At 40.0% G+C, this 20860-nt stretch overlaps 1 protein-coding gene across 8 annotated transcripts in view; it reads left to right on the forward strand.

The window, feature by feature from the left end:
- Positions 1-20860, forward strand: part of LOC142651776 (poly(rC)-binding protein 3-like) — a 709653-nt gene that overhangs the window by 495119 nt on the left and 193674 nt on the right. Inside the window, exon 1 of one of the 8 annotated variants that reach the window (XM_075826857.1) lies at positions 16762-17141. The exons of the other annotated variants lie outside the window; for them this stretch is intronic. The gene's annotated coding sequence lies outside the window, so the exon portion shown is untranslated. Of the gene's footprint in view, positions 1-16761; positions 17142-20860 lie in introns of those variants that run through there. 8 annotated transcript variants of the gene reach the window in all.

The following is a 20860-nucleotide window of genomic DNA, read 5'->3' on the forward strand; positions in this document are numbered from 1 at the left end:
GAGAATATAATTTTTTAACTGAGACCTGAGATTTTAGCTTCAGGTAACAGTTCTATTGGTCAATTATATGAACGATATGGAGGTAGCTTATCTGCATTCCTTTTATCATAGACATCTCGGAAATTCTTCATATTTGTTGCGGTAAAGAGTCTTGAATTAAGTCCTCCAACTCATCTGAGGTTTCCACTCTAGAAAGTTCATCCAACCCTTGCCAAAATTGGCTCTTTTAGGCGCTAGATTATACACGGCGAAATTGTGTTGTGTATTCAGCAACAGTGCATTTTGTTTGCCACAGATTATGAAGTTTAGCTTTAGGTGTGGCACAATGATTAGGATAATAAGAAACTTCAAAGCAGTGATAAAGTCACCAGTGCCTAGGTTTGGTTGGAGAGACAACCCTCCGGGGAGGACTTTTGTGTGGTTGGAGGGACAGACAGGAGGAAAATCCTTTGCTGGGGACACAGCTCCAAATTGGCTGGACACGCGGGTGTTTGTAAGACTAGAGACCTGATAACTCATCATTTTTGGTGGCCCACGCTGCCCAAAGATGTTATGGACTTTGTCTCTTCCTGCACTGTGTGTGCTTCAAATAAGATTGCTCACTCCAAGCCTGCCGGACTGCTCTAACCTCTGCCTGTACCCAATGCCCCTTGGTAGCACATTGCAATGGACTTTGTCACTTACCTAGCACCCTCAGCTGGATGCAATACTGTCTGGGTGGTGGCGGACCGGTTTTCGAAGATGGCACATTTTATTCCGCTGACCGGCCTACCTTCTACTCCCCGACTGGCAAGTCTCCTCATTCAGCACATCCTCCGCTTGGACGGCTTGCCCCTTCACATCATGTCCGATCGTGGGGTACAATTTACCTCAGAATTCTTGAGAGCCCTCTGTAAACTTCTGGATGTGAGATTCGACTTTTCCTCAGCCTATCACCACCAGTCCAATGGACAAGTCTCCGCCACTTCATCTCCATTCTGAAGCTGTAGCTGTAGCTGTAGCTTCTTCCATGGGCCGAATTCTCGTATAACAACCACACAAGTGAGTCCACCACTTCCACACCCTTCTACATTGTGTACGGTCAACATCCTAGAATCCCTCTTCCTGTGTCGGCTACATCTCAGGCACCTGCAGCTGACTCTGAATTTGGGGACTTTCTGCAAATCTGGCAACAGTCCCGGTCCTCTATTCTGCTGACAGTTGATCGCATGAAGCGAAAGGCAGATAGAAGAAGAGATCCACTTCAGTATCTTCCGGGTACCAAAGTCTAGCTGTCCTCCAGGAATATCCGTCTGAAGGTGCCTTCATACAAATTTGCTCCCAGGTTCCTCTGACCTTTTGAGATCCTGCAACAGATTAATCCTGTCTCCTACAAGCTTTGGCTGCCTCCTATCCTCAGAATCCCCAACTCCTTTCATGTGTCCCTCCTGAAGCCTGTGGTCCTGAACCGCTACACTAAAACCCATAGCCCTGCAGCTGCTCCCAGCAGTTCGTCCGATGTGTTTGAGGTAACCGAGATCCTGGACTTCAAGAAAGTAGGAGGAAGAACTTTTTATTTGGTGGATTGGAAGTGGTTTATCCAGAGGAGTGGTCCTGGGAGCCAGAAGAGAACCTCAATGCCCCTACCCTCATGAAGAAGTTCCTCTCTCGCTCTGGCCCCAAGAAGAGGGGGCGTAAGACGGGGAATACTGTAACATCCACGACCGTGGACCATCGGGACTACTCAAGCCCTGACGGCCACAGCCATGGACTTGTGAGCGCTGGTCCACATCTCCTCTACAGAAGATGCCAGCGCTTACTTCCGCTTCCCTCTGCTGTGTTCCGTAGGGTGCGGGCACACTCTCACACCTAGCCTTAAAGGGCCAGTGCGCGCACATGTTTAACATCACTAATTAGCCCATGATCACCCTGGACTTAAGTAGGGCCCTGCCCTTTTGCTCATTGCCGGAGCGTTGTTTGTATTCCTCTGTTAGTCTTGCAAATGGTCACTTAATGTTATCCTGTTCCTGTTGTTCCCATGCCCTGCTACCTGTATCCTGTATCCCGTGTTGTAATTGTTCCTGTGCCTGCTTTAGTGTTGGAGTCGAGTTCTGCCATCTGCCACATCTGCTGTGTTACACCACGTCTGGTGTAATCAGTATCGTCTGCATCACCTGCCGTCAAGATCCCATCTGTGCCCAACCGTTGCTACTAGCTGAACTATCACAGGTACCCTTGTGCTTGGACTATATATATTATCTCGGTACACTGTAGTTTGGCCAGCTGCTATCCCGCTATGGCGGTGTGGCCCAGTGGGTCCACACACCCACATATCCTGACAATTTATATTATTTTCTTCATAAGTAGAAGATAATGCTAGAGCTTCATCTGTCAGAAGATTGATTACCTTTTTCCTTTCACTGGTAAATGGAGCCACGTGTATCCCACAATAATACTGATAAAAGAATGTCAGTTGGCGAAACCCCTTACATGCATTTAAGCCTTACTTCAGTTTAATGGTGCTCGACCCATTGATAAAGTACTCAGCAAATGGTCAGCAGATATCCCTGATATAACTTTTGATTGGGAGGATGTATGTGACTTCTTTTTTATTTCAGTAATTAGCCTCCAACTTGCTGTTTCAGTACAATTTCTACTATATTTCACTCCAACCAGACTGAAAACTATGGATATTTCTGATCTCTGTTTCAGATGTCAATCGGCTAAGGATCTTTTACGTATTCCGTTTGGTCCTGTTCCAGCTTGGCCCCTTTTTGGTCTGCAGTGCACCTCTTAATGAATACACACTTTAAATTTCCCACACCTCAAGGTCTCTGCAAACCTATAATGGAACCTGGAAAACAACCTGAAAAAAGAGGCCCCATAATAAACAAGGTGCTTCTTCATTTCTGATGCCTGTGTTTCAGTGAAGTTGCACACTAAGGCCACATATGGGATATTTCTAAAAAGTGCAGAATCAGGGTAATAAATATTGAGTTGCGTTTCTCTTTTAACACCTGCTGTGTTACAGAAAAAAATTATTTTGAAATTGAAAAATCTGTAAAAAAAAAAAAAAGTGAACATTTTTACATTTCATCTCTACTTTGCATTAATTCCTGTGAAACACCTAAAGTGTCAACAAACTTCCTATGCTGCTGAATACTTTGAGGATGCAGTGTTTAAAATGGGTTGATTTATGGGGAGTTTCTAATATATAAGCCCCTCAAAGCCGCATCAGAACTGAATTGGTCCTTAAGAAATATAAAAGAACATTTCAAAAATGATGTAAACAAGTAGGCATATGGGAAATTTTAAGCAGTTACTATTTTGTGTGCTATAATTATCTGTCTTACAAGCATAGAAGTTAAAATTTAGAGAAATGCTGTTTTTTTTAAAAATAAAATAAAATTACACATTTTGGTGTTTTTCACAAATAAACACAGAATGTATAGACCTAAATTTAGAACTAACACAAAGTACAATGTGTCACGATAAAAAACTTTCTCTGAATCACTTGGAAAAGACAAAGCATTACGAAGTTATTCCCACTGAGTGACAAGTCAGATTTGAAAAATGGGGATCAGTCAGAAAGGCCAAAACTGATTGCGGTGATAAGGGCTTAACCCCTTAGTGACCAGCCCATTTTAGGCCCTAATGACCAAGCTATTTTATTCGTTTTTCTATAGTCGCATTCAAAGAGCTATAATTTTGTTATTTTTTCGTCTACATAGCTGTATGAGGACTTGTTTTTTGCGGGATTCATTGTACTTTTTAATAGCATCATTTTTGGGTACAGATATTTTTTTTATTAACTTTTATTAACTTTTTTTGGGGGGATTATAAAAAAAAACTGAAATTCCACCATTGTTCTATGCGTTTTTAAATTGAAGCCGTTCACGATGCGACGTAAATAACATGTTACCCTTATTCTATGGGTCGGTACGATTACGGCGATACCACATATGTAGAGGTTTTTTATGTTTTACGACTTTTGCACAATAAGAACACTTTTGAACTAAAATTATTTGTTTCTGCCTCGTCGCTTTCCAAGAGACGTAATTTTTTTATTTTTCCATCAATGTAGTGATTTTTGGGGCTTGTTTTCTGCGGGACGAGATGTAGTTTTGATTGGTACTGTTTTGGGGTGCATGGGACTTATTGATTCATTTTTATTATGACTTTTTGGGGGGGCAATGGGAAAAAATAGCAATTTCGCCATTGTTTTTTGCGTTTTTTTTTTACGGTGTTCACCTTGCGGTTTAAATGACATATTAACTTTATTAATGGAGTCATTACGGTCGCAGCGATACCATATATGTGTACTTTTTTTTTCTTTACACTTTTACTAAATAAAACCACTTTTTATGGAAAAAAATGTTTTGTTATTTTTTTTTACTGTAACTTTTATTATTAATCTTTAGTTCACATTTATTATTTATTTCATTAGTCCCACTAGGGGACTTTACTGTGCGATCTTCAGATCGCTGATATAATGCTCTGGTATACTTCGTATACCAGAGCATTATTGCCTATCAGTGTAAATCTGACAGGCAATCTGTTAGGACGTGCCTCCGGCGCGTCCTAACAGGCATATGTCCAGGGCAGACCTGGGGGCTTTTATCAAGCCCCCGGCTGCCATAACACCCCATCGGAGACCCGCGATTGCATTCGCGGGCCGCCGATGGGTGACAGAGGGAGCGCAGGCCCTCTGTAAACAAAGTTAAATGCCGCGGACGCTATTGACGGCGGCATTTAACGGGTTAAACGGCCGCGATCGAAGTAAACTTCGATCGCGGGCGTTGGAGCAGGAGCTCAGCTGTCATCAGACAGCAGAGCCCCGGCTCCAGCCTGCACGGGAGACCCGTGCAGGACTTAGACTAGGCGAACGTTAAAAGGCGTCAGCCTAGCCTAAGGCCCCTTAGTGACCGACGTGAAAAGGCGTATTGGTGGTCACTAAGGGGTTAAGGAACCCTCAGTAATGGAAACGATCACCACTGAACATTGATGATAGTGGCATACGCGAACTTGAATCTGTGGCATATTCATGCACATTTAGAAGTTTTTTTTTTTGCAATTCAATAAACTCTCATTGTTTATCTCATACTAAATGTATCATCTGATACTAATTTTCTTAAAAAGTGGTGCCAAATGCTTGTAGTTTGGCAATTTGTTGCTTCATGGTTGTCAAAAGACTTGTTTCTATGGATTCAATATTGAGGCCAGACTATTATGTCTAAGGGTATGTGCACACGAGAAGTGGCTTTTACGTCTGAAAAGACAGACTGTTTTCAGGAGAAAACAGCTGCCTCGTTTCAGACGTAAATGCTCCTCCTCGCATTTTGCGAGGCTTCTCTGACAGCCGTAAATTTTGAGCTGTGCTTCATTGAGTTCAATGAAGAACGGCTCAAATTACGTCTGAAAGAAATGTCCTGCACTTCTTTTGACGAGGCTGTATTTTTACGCGTTGTCGTTTGACAGCTGTCAAACGACGACGCATAAATGACAGGTTGTCTGCACAGTACGTCGTCAAACCCATTCAAATGAATGGGCAGATGTTTGCCGACGTATTGGAGCCTTATTTTCAGACGTAAAACGAGGCATAATACGCCTCGTTTACGTCTGAAAATAGGTCGTGTGAACCCAGCCTAAGTCTGTAGCAGATTCAAAGTGCAGTGGCTGAAATGAGCTGGCAGGTGGGTAATAATAGCAAAAGTAGATAATTAACAGTCCAGGTTCGGTACACAGATAAGCGGCAACAGGGGCAACATCTTATCGCAAGAGTCAGAGACGTGGTCAGGAAACAATTCAAGTTCTGTACACAGATAAGCGACAATTTCTGTACACAGATGAGGCAGAGATGTGGAAACAATTCCAATTCGGTCCACAATAGGTGGTGGAGTAAGGCAGAAATTAACTAGAATACAGGCAGGAAGCTCAATAGTATGGCAATCAGGAAGTGCATGGGGGAGACTTTTAGGGTAAGTTCAGACGTAGCGTAAATACTGCACAAAATCCAAAGCATAATACAGAAGCAGCAGATTGGATGAGATTTGAACAAATCTCATCCACACGCTGCGTAAATTCTAGTCAAAAAAAGGCTTCGAAATTGACCTGCGGTGCGTTTTTTTTAACCCTTTCCCGTCACAGCCATTTTTGGGATTTTCGTTTGAATTTTTTACTCCTTACCAAAAGTGATAACTGTTTTATTTTTCCATCGATAAAGCCATATGAGAACTTGCTTTTTGTGGGATGAGTTGTAGTTTTTCACGGCACTATATAATAATATTGAACTTTTACGGATGCGGCGATACCAATTTTGTTTATTATTTTTGCATTATTTTAGAGGAAGAATGGAGAAAGTATTTTTTTTAACTTCTAATATATATATTTTTTTTACACTACTAAAAACTTTATTAAACCTGTGGAGAAGTGAAATGTTTTATGTTTGCAACTGATATGTTTGTAACCTGTTATTGTGCATGAGTTTCCCTGGACTGGCAAGACTTCTGTGTGAATGTGTGTGTATACTTCTTATTCCTTTCTTTCTCATTAGGCTGGCCACCTAATGTTCTATTTATTTCCCTCCTTTCATGGCCTTGCCACCTGGAACAATGTACCAGAAACCTAGGAAAATGCCTATAACAACAGCATGGGTAAATGTGTTTAACCCGTTAGTGACCGGCCCATAGTCTTTTTACGTCGGTCACTAACGGGCCTTATTCCGATGCCATAGACTTTTTACGTCGCAGCATCGGAATAAGTAAACAGAGCAGGGAGATGTCAAATCTCCCTGCTCTCAGCTGCCAGAGGTAGCTCTGCTCTGCCCTGCTCTGCCGGGTGAGATCGATATTAGTATCGATCTCACCCGTTTAACCCCTCAGATGCGGTGCTCAATAGCGTGCACCGAATCTGAGTGGTTTTGGAGAGAGGGAGGGAGCTCCCTCTCTCTCCCACCGACACCCGGCGATACGATCGCCGAGTGTCTGTGTCTCTAATGGCAGCCGGGGGCCTAATAAAGGCCCCCAGGTCTGCCTGTAGTGTATGCCTGCTAGATCATGCCGGAGGCATGACTTAGCAGATGCCTGTCCGTTTTAAACGGACAGGCAGTAATACACTGCAATACAAAAGTATTGCAGTGTATTATAAATGCGATCGCAGAATCGCATATTATAGTCCCCTAGTGGGACTAGTAAAAAAGTAAAAAAAAGTTTAATAAAGTTAATTTTAAAAAAAATGTGAAAAAAATTAAAAACCCAGCTTTTCCCCTTACAAAATGCTTTACTATTAAAAAAACAAAATAAAGTTCAAAAGTTACACATATTTGGTATCGCCGCGTCCGTAACGACCCCAACTATGAATCTATTACATTATTTAACCCGCACGGTGAACGCCGTAAAAAATGTAATAAAAAACTATGGAAAAATTGCTGTTTTCTGTGAATCCTGACTGTGAATGTGATAAAAAGTGATTAAAAAGTCGCATCCACTCCAAAATGTTACCAATAAAAACTACAAGTCTTCCCGCAAAAAAAAAGCCCTCATACAACCGCTAAAAACCGCGAAAAAATAAAAACGTTACGGCTTTTCAAATATGGAGATGCAAAAACAAATAATTTTGAAAAAAAAAGCGTTTTTACTGTGTAAAAGTAGTAAAACATACAAAAACTTTACAAATTTGGTATCGTTGCAATCATAACAACACGCTGAATAAAGTTATTGTGTTATTTATATCACACGGTAAACGGCGTAGATTTAAGACGCGAAAAAGTGTGGCGAAATTTCAGGTTTTTTTCTAATTCCCCCCCAAATAAAAAGTTAATAAAAGTTAATCAATAAATAATATGTCCCCCAAAATGGTGCTATTAAAAAATACAACTTGTCCTGCAAAAAACAAGACCTTATACAGCTATGTCGACGCAAAAATAAAAAGGTTATAGCTCTTGGAATGCGACGATGGAAAAACTTAAAAAATGGCTTGGTCATTAAGGTTTAAAATAGGCTGGTCATTAAGGGGTTAAAATACATTTGTTTGCTTCACTTACCTGCAGCCAGGTGTGTCTGCTCTGACCTTATGAAAGACAGGCCGGCAGCAACTCCAGTATTTTATAGGGAAACTTGCATAGGATTGTGGGAGTTTTCAAGTGTATAAAAGGACATCATTAAACTGCAATCAGTGGTAGTAGATGATTGTGGAGATTATGGATTGGTGCTGCTAACCTGAGGAGAGTCTCTGTATTTGCAACTGCCTGATATGTAAGGATTCTGTTGCACAAACTATGCGCTTTTTCACCACGTAATCACGTTTTGTTGGAACAAAGGAATGCTTAAAATAAAGTCCTTTGAATTATTTCTTCAACCAAGGCCTGTTTGTCATTTTGGAAAATCCCACGCTTTACAAAGTGGGATCACTTTTGAGTATTGCTCCAAGTACTCCCTTTTAAAAGAAACAAATTAGTGATGTACAAGACCCGTTTGCCAAACACAGGTAGGCATGATGTACTAATATTAAGACCACATTAGCAGTCCAGATATATGATAATAAAACATACATCCCTATACATATGTATGTGTGTTACCGGGGAGAGCCATGTGGAGAAGACCACCACTGCATCACAACGGTTGGTGGAAATTCTCCACCTGGATCCCCCACGCATCACACCCCACAAGTACATTAATCCATAGTGTGAAACCACTCAAATATGGGAAAACACTTATATCTTGGTACATATACGTACAAGCATGCATGGAGAGGATCATATTGAGAAGACTACCACCCATGCCCCGCACCGGCAGTAGTTGTCCTCCACACAGACCCCCCCACACATCACATATTATCCTCTGTATAGAAAACATGTAAACACTAGCATACGAACAAATATTAAATAAGGTCGAAGGGCGTACGGGGGGAGACCACTACACGCACCCCGCACGGATAGTGGAAATCCCCCACACACACCCCACTCAAAAGAACCAATAAATTATATTATATATAGATATATTGTGTTAAAACATGAAGCGAAAATAGGAAATAGTATAAAGACTGCCCCATTACTATAAAATAGTGATAAATATAAAGTGACCTATATTTAAAGTGAAAACCACTTATATAATTTATTAAATCATTTTATGTATAAGAGGTGCAGATTGTGGAGATATCCACAACCGACATAAAAATGTAGTAATATTACCATTAGTGATATAAGCCCAACAAGTGGGCCCTACAATAGCACCGACATTTTCATCTGAGCGTATATTAGGGACATACACAAACAAAATGTTATGTCAAAAAAGTATCAAACCAATAAATAATAATAATAATATTAATAATAATGTATAAAATATATAGAAAATATGTGGAAAGAAAAAAATTTAAATCTAAGAAAGAAAAAAAATAAACAATATACCCCAGTGAACTATCGGGGTATACCAATACCTTGTCCTACTACCACCATATTTGTAAACCGCTTCAATTTAAATCTAACATCCACAGGATGATATCGAGGCATATTTAACTACATTTGAAAGGATTGCAAGTACCTGTCAGTGGCCTAAGGAACAGTGTGTGGTGAGACTGGCACCGAATCTTACTGGTCAAGCCCAGCTAGCGTATAGTCACATGAATATACAGGATGCAAATAACTATGACTTGGTTAAAGAGACAATTTTAAGGCGGTATAACATCAGTGAGGAAACCTACAGGCAGAGGTTCAGAGATCTAAAGTACTGCTACACTCATAGTCCAAGATAAGTCTTTACCCACCTGCAAGATATATATATATGATATGGATGAAAGCAAAACGACTGAACAAATCAGTGAGGTAATCATATGTGAGCAGTTTTTACAAATTCTTCCAGCGGATGTCCATGCATGGATTAAAAAACATTGACCCAAAAATGCTGACAAAGCAATGTCTTTGGTAGATGACTTTCTCCTTGCAAAAAGAGACATAAGCAGATCTGTAGCGGGACAATACAGATCATCCAGAATGATCTCTAGAGGGAGAGGCCAAGAAGCCAGGACACCTTTGAAACAGCCACCAGTGACAAAATGTGTTATATTTGTCATGAGAAGGGACATGTAGCTAACGTGTGCCCAAGGAAAAGCACTAAAGGCCCAACATCTGCATCGTTCTTTTCTTGCAGTGAATTTATCCGGCCAATTCAAATAATGGACAGACTGTGGATGCTTTGTAGATTCTGGCAGTAAACTAAGCCTTGTAAAGGAGGACTTAGTAGTGCATAAGACTGAGTTTCCCAAAATACCCATTACTTGTGTTCATGGAGATAAAAAAAAGAGTACTCTACATTGAATATTGAACTACAGTTGGATGAAGAATGCTTTACCATGCCAGCCGTCGTTGTTCCGGAACTACAAGTACCAGTGGTCCTTGCAGAACCACTCCTGGATTCAAGGACTTGCTAATGGGGAAAGGCCAGCTGTCTGCTGTGACTACCAGAGCTCAAGAAAAGACTCAGGATGAAACTGAGACCCTGGAGGAAATTTTCCAGTTTCATGAGGCCGCCATCGTCAAAGAGTCAGAGTGTTCCAGAACAGCAGGATGACTTCAGGAAAAGATTTTTCAAGGATGGCAAGTATATGAATTCTGGACTGTGGGACATTGATATCTCATTGGAGCAGAAACGGGACATTGATTTGAGCAAGGTTTGGCTAACTGTAAAGTAGTGGAGAGAAGTGGTAGACAACCTGTTACACCATTTTTTCTAGTTGAAAATAAGATTTTGTATAGGGTGTGTAGTCATCGAAAGACAGGAGAACGAGTACAACAGTTGGTTGTGCCAAAACGGTTCAGAACAGAAATTTTGAAGTTGCCACATAATGTTCCTATTGCAGGCCATTTGGGTAATAAAAAAACTTTGGCCAGGGTGCTTTATCGGTACTTTTGGCCTAAAGTTTATGAAGAGGTAACCACTTATTGTCGTAGTTGTCCAGTATGCCAGTACACTGCTTCTGCCCCTCCTAAAGCAGAACTTATACCGTTGCCAGTAATCAATGAACCATTTAATACTATTGGGATGGATATTATCGGTCCACTAGAGAAAAGTTCCAAAGGTAACCGTTTTATTCTTACCATAGTGGACCACTGCACAAAGTACCCTGAGGCCATTCCTATGCGAACAGTTACTGCTAAAAGGGTTGCTGAGGAAATTTTGAATGTGTTTAGCAGGGTTGGATTGCCTAAGCATATCCTGACTGATCAAGGTCTTTTCTGTCAGAAGTATACCAACTTCTTGGTATTCAACCCCTCAGAACAACCCCATACCATCCACAAACAGACAGGCTGACTGAACGGTATAACCAAACCTTAAAGAATATGCTTAGGAAGTTTGTTCACAATGATCCAAAGCAATGGGACAAATGGTTGCCTTTCCTGTTATTTGCCTATCGTGAGGTTCCACAAGGGTCTACAGGGTTTAGCCCATTTCAATTGTTGTATGGGAGACGACCCAGAGGACTCTTAGATGTTGTCAGAAAAGTATGGGAAGATAAAACCGGTCATCAGAAAAATGTGGTGGAACATGTGTTACAAATGAGGGAGAAAGTAGCTAAACTAATCAAGGTAGCCCATGATAATGTCAACAAAGCCAAAGTCTACCAAAATAAATGGTATCATCAGCATGCCAGATATAAATCCATTAAAGTAGGTGATAAGGTTCTCCTCTTACTTCCTTACTTCTTACTTACTTACATAGTGAGAATAAGTTGTTGGCAAGATGGCAAGGACCCTATAAAGTGGATAGAGAAACAGGTCCTGTAGACTTTGAAATTGAAACCCCGGATAAAAGAACAAAAAGTAAGGTCTACCATGTAAATTTATTGAAACATTGGCTTGAATCAGAGGTTAGTCAAGAAAGTAACATGGCTTGAACCATTGCCACAGAGTATTCACAGGATATGTCTGAAAAGATTTATGATCTGCTGAAAAATTGTGCAGACAGGTCAGATGTAGCATTGGATACCAAGTTATCTGAGGAGCAATATTGTGACTTGAGAAGACTTACTGAGTCAAGTTCACATGTTTTTGGAAGTAAACCTGGTTGTGTGTCTTTGGTTTGTCATGAAATAAATACTGGGAATCATGCTCCAATTAGACAAAGACCTTATCGAATACCAGAAAAATTAAAGAACTTGGCAGACCTGGAAGTTCAGGAAATGCTTAAACTGGGAGTTATTGAACCGTCTAAGGGTCATTGGTCTTCACTGATAGTGATGGTCGGGAAAAAGGATGGAACCATAAGATTTTGCATAGATTTTCGTAAAATTAATGCTATATCCCGTGATAATTACCCAATGCCTTGCATTGATGATCTGATTGATAGATTGGGAGGTGCATCTTATATTTCTACCCTAGATTTGTGTAAGGGTTATTGGCAAATTCCTCTTAATGAGAAATCAAAAGAAAAAATTGCTTTTGTTATGCCGAGTGGTTTGTATCAGTTCAAAAACATGCCATTTGGGCTTCATGGTGCTCCTGCCACTTTTCAGAGGGCCATGGACATACTCTTAAAGGACAATGCGGAGTACAGTGCTGCTTATTTAGATGATGTTGTAATTTTTAGCAAATCATGGAATGACCATTTGTGGCACCTAAAAAAGGTAATCGCTGAAATTGAGAGGGCCGGCTTCACAATTAATCCCCGTAAATGTGCTTTGGGATTTCAGGAAACAAGGTACCTCGGATTTATTGTGGGTAATGGTAAAGTAAGGCCAGAAATTTCTAAAGTCCGAGCCATTCAATCTGCTAGTATTCCAACCACAAAAAAAGAAGTACGATCTTTTTTGGGTCTCATTGGATACTACCGACGTTTTATTTCAGAATTTGCTACCATAGTTGCTCCCCTAACTGACCTAACTAAAAAAAACAGGGGAGAGGACGTGGTATGGACAGGAGAATGTGAACTAGCTTTTAAGCAAATAAAGGAAATTTTGTGTAACGAGCCAGTTTTGCAAAGCCCAAACTTTGACAAACCATTTATTGTACAGACCGATGCAACCGAGGTTGGACTTGGTACCGTCCTTAGTCAAGAGATTAATGGTGAGGAGCACCCTATTCTTTATTTAAGTAGGAAACACTTTCCACGTGAACAAATGTATTCCACTATAGAGAAAGAAGGGCTAGCAATTAAGTGGGCTTTGGAAGCGTTGCGTTACAGTTTACTAGAGAGTTTACTTTAGTAATAGATTATCATCCTCTTACTTGGATCCATACCATGAGAGACAAAAATGCCAGAATTACAAGGTGGTATTTAGCATTGCAGCCATTTAAGTTTGAGGTAAGACATCGATCAGGGAAGGATCACCAAAATGCGAACCATTTATTTAGATATGGTGCTGAGGTAAAATATGTCTGAGGAAGGACAAGCTTCCTCTTAAGGAGGGAGGTATGTGGAGAAGTGAAATGTTATGTTTGCAACTGATATTATGTTGGTAACCTCTGTTATAGTGCATGAGTTTCCATGGACTGGCAAGACTTCTGTGTGAATGTGTGTATACTTCTTATTCCTTTCTTTCTCATTAGGCTGGCCACCTAATGTTCTATTTATTCCCCCCTTTCATGGTCTTGCCACCTGGAACAATGTACCAAAACCTAGGAAAATGCCTATAACAACAACAAGGGTAAATGTGTTTAAAATATGTATGTTTGGTTCACTTACCTGCAGCCAGGTGTGTCTGCTCTGCCCTTATGAGAGACAGGCCAGCAGCCACTCCAGTATTTTATAGGGGAACTTGCATAGGATTGTGGGAGTTTTCAAGTGTATAAAAGGACATAATTAAACAGCAATCAGTGGTAGTAGATGATTGTGGATTGGTGCTGCTAACCTGAGGAGAGTCTCTGTATTTGCAACATCCTGAGATGTAAGGATTCTGTTACACAAACTATGGACTTTTTCACCACGTGATCACGTTTTGTTGGAACGAAGGAATGCTTAAAATAAAGTCCTTTGAATTATTTCTTCAACCAAGGCCTGTTTGTCATTTGGAAAATCCCACGCTTTACAAAACCTTTTTTTACACATTTTATTAGTCCCCCTAGGGAACTTGAACCAGCGATCTATGGCTGGTACAATACACCTTGATACTAATGTATTGCCGTATATTGTCATTTTTATAGGCTCCTGTTAAGCCCTGCCAGGAGATAAAGAAAGGCAGTCCTGAGGGCCTTCATTAGGCACCTGTGCTGCCATGACAACCATTGACCCCCCCCCCGCGCCAATTGTGTCGTGGGGGGGGTGATGAGCTGTCAGAGGGGGGTGCCCCCTCTTTCTAACGTCTTACATGCTGCAATCGTGATTAATCCGAGCATCTCTGGGGTTAAAAGGCCAGTAACAGCACTATCGTGGTTCCTGGCTGTTAGTCCCGGGTGTCAGCTGTAAGAAACAGCTGACACCCGCTGCATATAGAGCGGGCTCAGTGAGTGAGCCCGCTCCAAATATTACCCCTCGCACCATGATGTGGTTAATATGCAGCACGTTAATTGTATTTGTGTAATTGCTACTTTTTTGTAGGGGGTTTTCTGCATTGAATTCAATGGGAAGGTAAAACCCGCAACAAATAGCAGATGTTGCGAAATCGCAACTAAAAAACAAATCTTATACTTACCCAGAATTCTGTGCTTCTTCATCTAGTGCGGCCTCCTGAGATGACGGTTCATCCCATGTGACTGCTGTAGCCAATCACAGGCTGCAGCGGTCACTTGGGATGAAACGTCATCCCAGAAGGCAGGCTGAAGGACGGCAGAGGGACGTGTCGCCAAGGCTACGGGTAAGTATTAAACTTTTTTTTTATGTGCAGTTTTCCGAAGTATTCATTCCGGCCGAAAAACTGCACCACAATTTGGTGCGTTTTTTCTGCTGGAATTCCCTGCAGCGACCAGGGTGTATATGCTGTGTGCTTTTATGCAGCGTATCAGCCCTATGTGAACATACTCTTATAGTGAGCCAAAAAGGTGAGACAAATCAGGCAATCAAAGCAAGTAATCCAGAGGAAAAAGTCAATAAAAACTGGACTACAGACTCAGAAGTCTTTCACACTCGTACGCCTTATTCTATTTGCCTAAACATCACTATATCATTGCTTTTTCTACTTTACTTTGCCATGAAATGATGTTTATAATGCCATGCAAGCGTCAAGGCTGGTGAATCTATGGGCCTGAATAGCACTTATTGTAGACAGTGTGCAGTCTTCCGTTGGATTTCTGAGGTTAGAGGTGAAAATATTTAGAAAAAAATGCATAGACATGAGATATTTCTAACCACTGTTTTTTAATCAAGTAATTGATTCTTTATAGACACTCAATAACAAACTGGACCAACACAGCTACTGAAAGTGTCTTACCGTAGGTAATAATATTAATACCAGCAAAAGACAATAGTATTTTCTCAGTACCCCCTACAGTTTGTAGCTGGCTCCACAACATTTGTAATCATATTAAATTCAGCCAGCAGAACAATCCAAAAACACATTCTGTTTCTCTAGTCTCCCAGTGGCACTATATCTATTGATGTATGTGATACAGATATCATTAAGATCAGGAAACAACTAATTTTAATGACAGACACACTGCTTATGCTGCTAATAACAGTTTCCTCTTAATTTAAAAAAATACAGATTTGAAAACTAATTTTATTGTAGCGCAGTAGGGAGCACAAAGGACTGAAATGAAATAAGTAGAAAACAATGAACAATAACTTGCATTTTACTGTCAAGAATTACTGTTTTATACTGTTTTATATTAACTGTGGACATACTGGGGTTTACACAAAAAGGTCTCATGCACACGACCATATTATGGCTCGATGTTGTACGGAGCCATAAAAGTGCTGCAATGGGGTTTACTGTAACTCCGTATGACTCATATGGAGGCACATGCTGGTTATTTTCAATCGGAATTTGCACGGATCCAGCAGGAAAGAATTATGGCATGCTCCATTACATGCTATATTAAGGAGGTATTCTCCACTAGAAGCATTGCTTCAGGGGCAGAATATCTCTGAAATACAGCAATTAACGGAGCACCATACTGCGGTTCATGGAGTCCCTAGTACTAAGCAGCAGGGGACGCCGTTTGCTGCCATACAGCCTCCTGCATACAATTCTGCCATGTGCATGAGGCCTTAATTATTATATCCTACTATCGTTATAAATCTTAGTCAAGTTGATGGATTGCACATTTGTATACGACAATTGATAATATGAATTTTGATAAAATATGGTAGTAGTGCATATATGGGATATATAGAGAGTGACAAAAGAAATGTGAAAATAAATGATAGGATAAGGAACCTAAACAAATTACTAAGCAAGGAAAATGATTCCCCTGATAAAAATGTGTACGAGTTATGCTGCCAGTGGGCAGCGTTTTGGCATCTGCTCAGCAAGAAGCATTAATGTCTTGTTTGCCTTTTACGAGAACGTTTCACTTACAAACATCACCGATATCCATTTGCATTTAGTAACAACACAGTTGTTCATCCTGTCGCTCTGTGATCAGGGAGGCCTCCTCCCTTTGTTCGCCACTGACCCCCACATCAGTCTTCTCTTCGTAGTGAAGCTGGAAGAATGTAAGGGAAAGTAATATAATTAAGTTAGTACTCTTGACCTGTAGAAACAGATGTTTAATAGCATGGGTCCCTGGAGGACCATGCAGGTAAATTAGATGGATGCAAACAGATACCTATTTTCCTTGCAATACACGTTCAGCAGGATAACACAACCGGGAGGGGGGGAGGATCTGCTTCTCAGTATTAAACTGTAATTGCATTGTGCGGTCCTTGTCACTGACAATGTTTAGGGTGTTACAGACTTGCTCCTCTGCCTGTAGGAATGAATAGTAATTGTAGATTTAGCCTTTCACAAAACACAAGTGGGCTGATTCTTTCTGATCCATGTTCCACAGGCATCTTTATTTTTCTGGTGAGCAGGAAAGAAGCAGTGTATGCATATAAATGAATGCCATGAGAATGAGCTATTTCATACAAGCATAAACACCAGCATTCATTCTTTGGGGGAGATTAACTGAAATAACCCAATATCATATCTGTGAGATCATCCCAGGAGATGGACAGCTTTGTGGTGATGTCTCTATCTGACAGGACACAGTTTCTTTTGTGATCACTGAGAATCAGGACTCCACTAAACTTAAGGTAATACTATATTTTCTGTTTGGGTCATGGCTGCATTTATATAGCTGAAGGTTTACACAGTAAGTTCCCTCCTCTTTCATACATTAAAATACGGGTTATTTTATATTGATTTAAAAAAAAAGTTTTAGTTGAAGGGTTTGTGGTTCTCCAGTATCAGTATATGATCATACTGACAGCACATTAACCTGTCTAAATATGAGTTTAAATATATGATGTGTCAAACCTCATTTAATGCATTGTGCAAATCTATTGAAACGCGTCAGAAAGTGGTAAGAGGCAACTACAGTGCTACTAAATGATATTGTGCTGTTTCCACACAAATACCTATTACTTAGTGGCTGACGGCGCAGGTAAATCATCAAACATATGCAGTGTAAAGGGTCAATTCATCAATCTTTTCATTGTTGTCATCTTTGCAAATTAACAGAGTATAAACATGTTAAATAAACTAAAAAAACGAATATACACTTAGGGTATATCCACACGTACTGGTAGTGTGACCACGCAGCATGCTACTAGTACGTGTGAATACACTCTTACAGGATATTTCCTTTACACCTGTGGAAATTCCCGTATCATATATCGGATACTGGATATCTGATATCATAAGGCTTCCGTTAGGATGTTTTTGTGGTTTAAGTGACGGAATAATGTGAGTAATGACAGATTTATCAGAGCTTAGAAACAAAGACCCTTTTGGACCATTTGGAAGATTTGTTACAAGAGTAGAAATTTTAGAATTTGTTAGGATATCTAAGTGGACTTAATTTATTTTATAATCCATCTATCTATTTTTTTATTCTTCATATTCATAATTAGTTGAAATAAGGAATGACATGAGTTGACTGTTCTCAAATTACTCTTCATCTTCTCTACAAGCAGCACATTCCCCGATCCATCTTTAAGTTGAACAGTTGAATTATTTGGTTGTCAGGCTACACATCCCTAGCAACCAATCTGTCTCTGATTGCTTAGGTCCTCAGCTCAGAACTACACCGGCAAAGTATTGATGGTTGAGAAGGGAAAAAATATTTTTTTTATATATCAATAAAAGACACTTGTAGTTACCAAGGAATTTTAAAATTTTCACTTGCCACGTGAGTATTAATTTATTATGCCAAAGTGTAACAAAGATAGCAGACTTTCAATAAAAACATGTTATCTTCCTGAAATGGGCTATGCCTAATATTTCAGCCCTTTTTATAATCAACCAGACTTATTTCTGGAGACACAGCCACTTAGAAATGATGAAAGCTTGTAATATATTTCCAAATATGAGTGCCGTGTACCATGCATAATACATGAACTGTTCTAGAGCAGAAATAGTGGCTACCAGTTCAATGTCTTAGCTAGTCCCTTGGACCTTCATTGTATTCTTTTTTTTTTTTCCCCCCCCCAATTTGTAGTGTAAATCAATTCTCATTGACTTCACTATTGACTCCATTAGGAACAAATAAAAAAAATGGATGAAATAAAATGTATTGCATTACTTAAAGTATCCGCGGGCGCTGCTGCACTTCAATAGGACCGAAAGGGCACAAAGTTCGGAAGAGTAATAGATGATGTACGGGAGAGTGGATAATAAATGAAATTTATTGGTGATATGACTACGCGTTTCAATGCCGCACCGGCATCTTCATCAGGTCATGAAGGAACACACACAAGTACCTTGTTTAAATAGCTATGTAAACAAGGTACTTGTGTGTGTTCCTTCATGACCTGATGAAGATGCCGGTGCGGCATTGAAACGCGTAGTCATATCACCAATAAATTTCATTTATTATCCACTCTCCCGTACATCATCTATTACTCTTCCGAACTTTGTGCCCTTTCGGTCCTATTGAAGTGCAGCAGCGCCCGCGGAGACTCCTTTTCAGCTCACCTAGCACATCCTCAGCGGTCTTTTCATTTGAATTACCGGTCTCGAGTCCTGGCAGCAGCAGCATCTTTATCTCTCCATTGCTTTTTTATCATCGTGACCAGGTTAGTATTACTCTTCTCATCTACTACTTTTTACCTGGTTAACCTGCACTATGTGGCGCCGTGTTTTTCTGCTTCATCTCATTACTTAAAGTATAACAGACATCAAACTTAACTCCATAACAAATCTAGAAATCACATATGACTTTGCCAGTTTGTATTTAATATTTGTGTAAATTTAACCCTATGTTTATGAGATCCACCATGCTTACATTCTGATTATACTACTGTACCTCATGTAATAAAGGTGACATCTGCTCTCTTTCATATGAAAATGAATGGGGAGTTGTCACAGCCCGGCTCTTATAATTAGCACCAATGAATAGTAACAGTATCCTTTGTAAGGTCCTGACATACACTATTATGTGTATGTTGAAAAAGTAACCAAGGCAAAATATTCATGATACTGTATCAGTGGTGTCAAAGAGACTATTATATCTTTATACTATGACAATCATTCAGCTTTTCTATGATACAACAAAAATAAATCTGTATTTTAGTGCTATGACTGGCTTAACACAAAAATACAGATGTAGTTTTAGTTTAACAAGAAACCAACCAAGTCAATTTTATTATTTTTTTGCGTATTTTGTCATATATAGTGAGTGTTTGCACAGAAAACCATACTTTGTCCCACTTTGGTTCTCCCCTTGCCAGAATAGTTCTTAATATCTGCTGCTGGTTGTTGCTATATTATAGAGCCTGATCTAGAATAATCAAAACACATGGTTTGGGAGACAAGTGACATGTGGTTCATGAACCCCATAATTAGTTCCCCTTCCTAGTGCTAAGCAGTAATTAAATTTGCCACTTCTGCTCTGCTGATTCATTTATTTAGCTATTTAATTGCTTGACTTAAAGTGTCTTTATCTTGGGAACGGCAGCACTTTATCCAGACAAAGCCGGAGCGCAAACTATATTTTGAGAGTAGTTATATATGAAAGAGAAATATCTGGATTTATTTTCATTGCTTTAGTTAATGACGTTTTCTTGTATGTGTGTTTACATTAGGCGTACTATTTATTCTGTAGCTTGGTAAGATGAGTCCGTTATACAGTACATTGACAAGGTTTTTAAGAGTGGATGATCAATGTAATGATTTATATCACTAAGCTTTTACCAGAATTACTGTATATCACTGTGCATGTCAACTATCCACTATCTGGTAATAGAGATGGAAAATGAATGTCAAAGGTTACATTCTGCAGATGATATGAAGAAATCTTCAGTAATTAGTTGAAACAGAAACATTGATCTAAAAAAACACAGTGAAAAACACCATTGAAAATGACAGAAAAATTGGTAAACATTTCAGCCTAGCAATGGGACAGCATGGTGGCTCAGTGGTTAGCATTATTGCATTGTACGTGTTTGCATGGGTTTCCTCCAAGTACTCCCAAATACCTATAGAGTTTAGATTGTGAGCCTCTATGGGACAACCCCTATACTAAAAAAAGTAACATAAATAGCATATTTCATGTAAGAAGTAGTAACCACTCATAAGGGATTCACATACTGCAGAAAATCATCCTATTCTACTGCAAAACTTTATAAGACTTAATTAGGACTCACAAAGACGACCATATTACGGCTCTGTACAAACCTCCAAGTTGTACAAAGCAGTGATATAAGACGAAGTGTGTGGGCCATAATGTACTTTCGTAGGCAGTGGCGGATTAAGTAGACGATAGGCTGTTACCCAAACTTGTGCCCCACTTCTCCACCGCCACCCTGCCGCA

This window comes from Rhinoderma darwinii, chromosome 5 (genome assembly GCF_050947455.1).
Source record: "Rhinoderma darwinii isolate aRhiDar2 chromosome 5, aRhiDar2.hap1, whole genome shotgun sequence".
Lineage (NCBI taxonomy): Eukaryota > Metazoa > Chordata > Amphibia > Anura > Rhinodermatidae > Rhinoderma > Rhinoderma darwinii.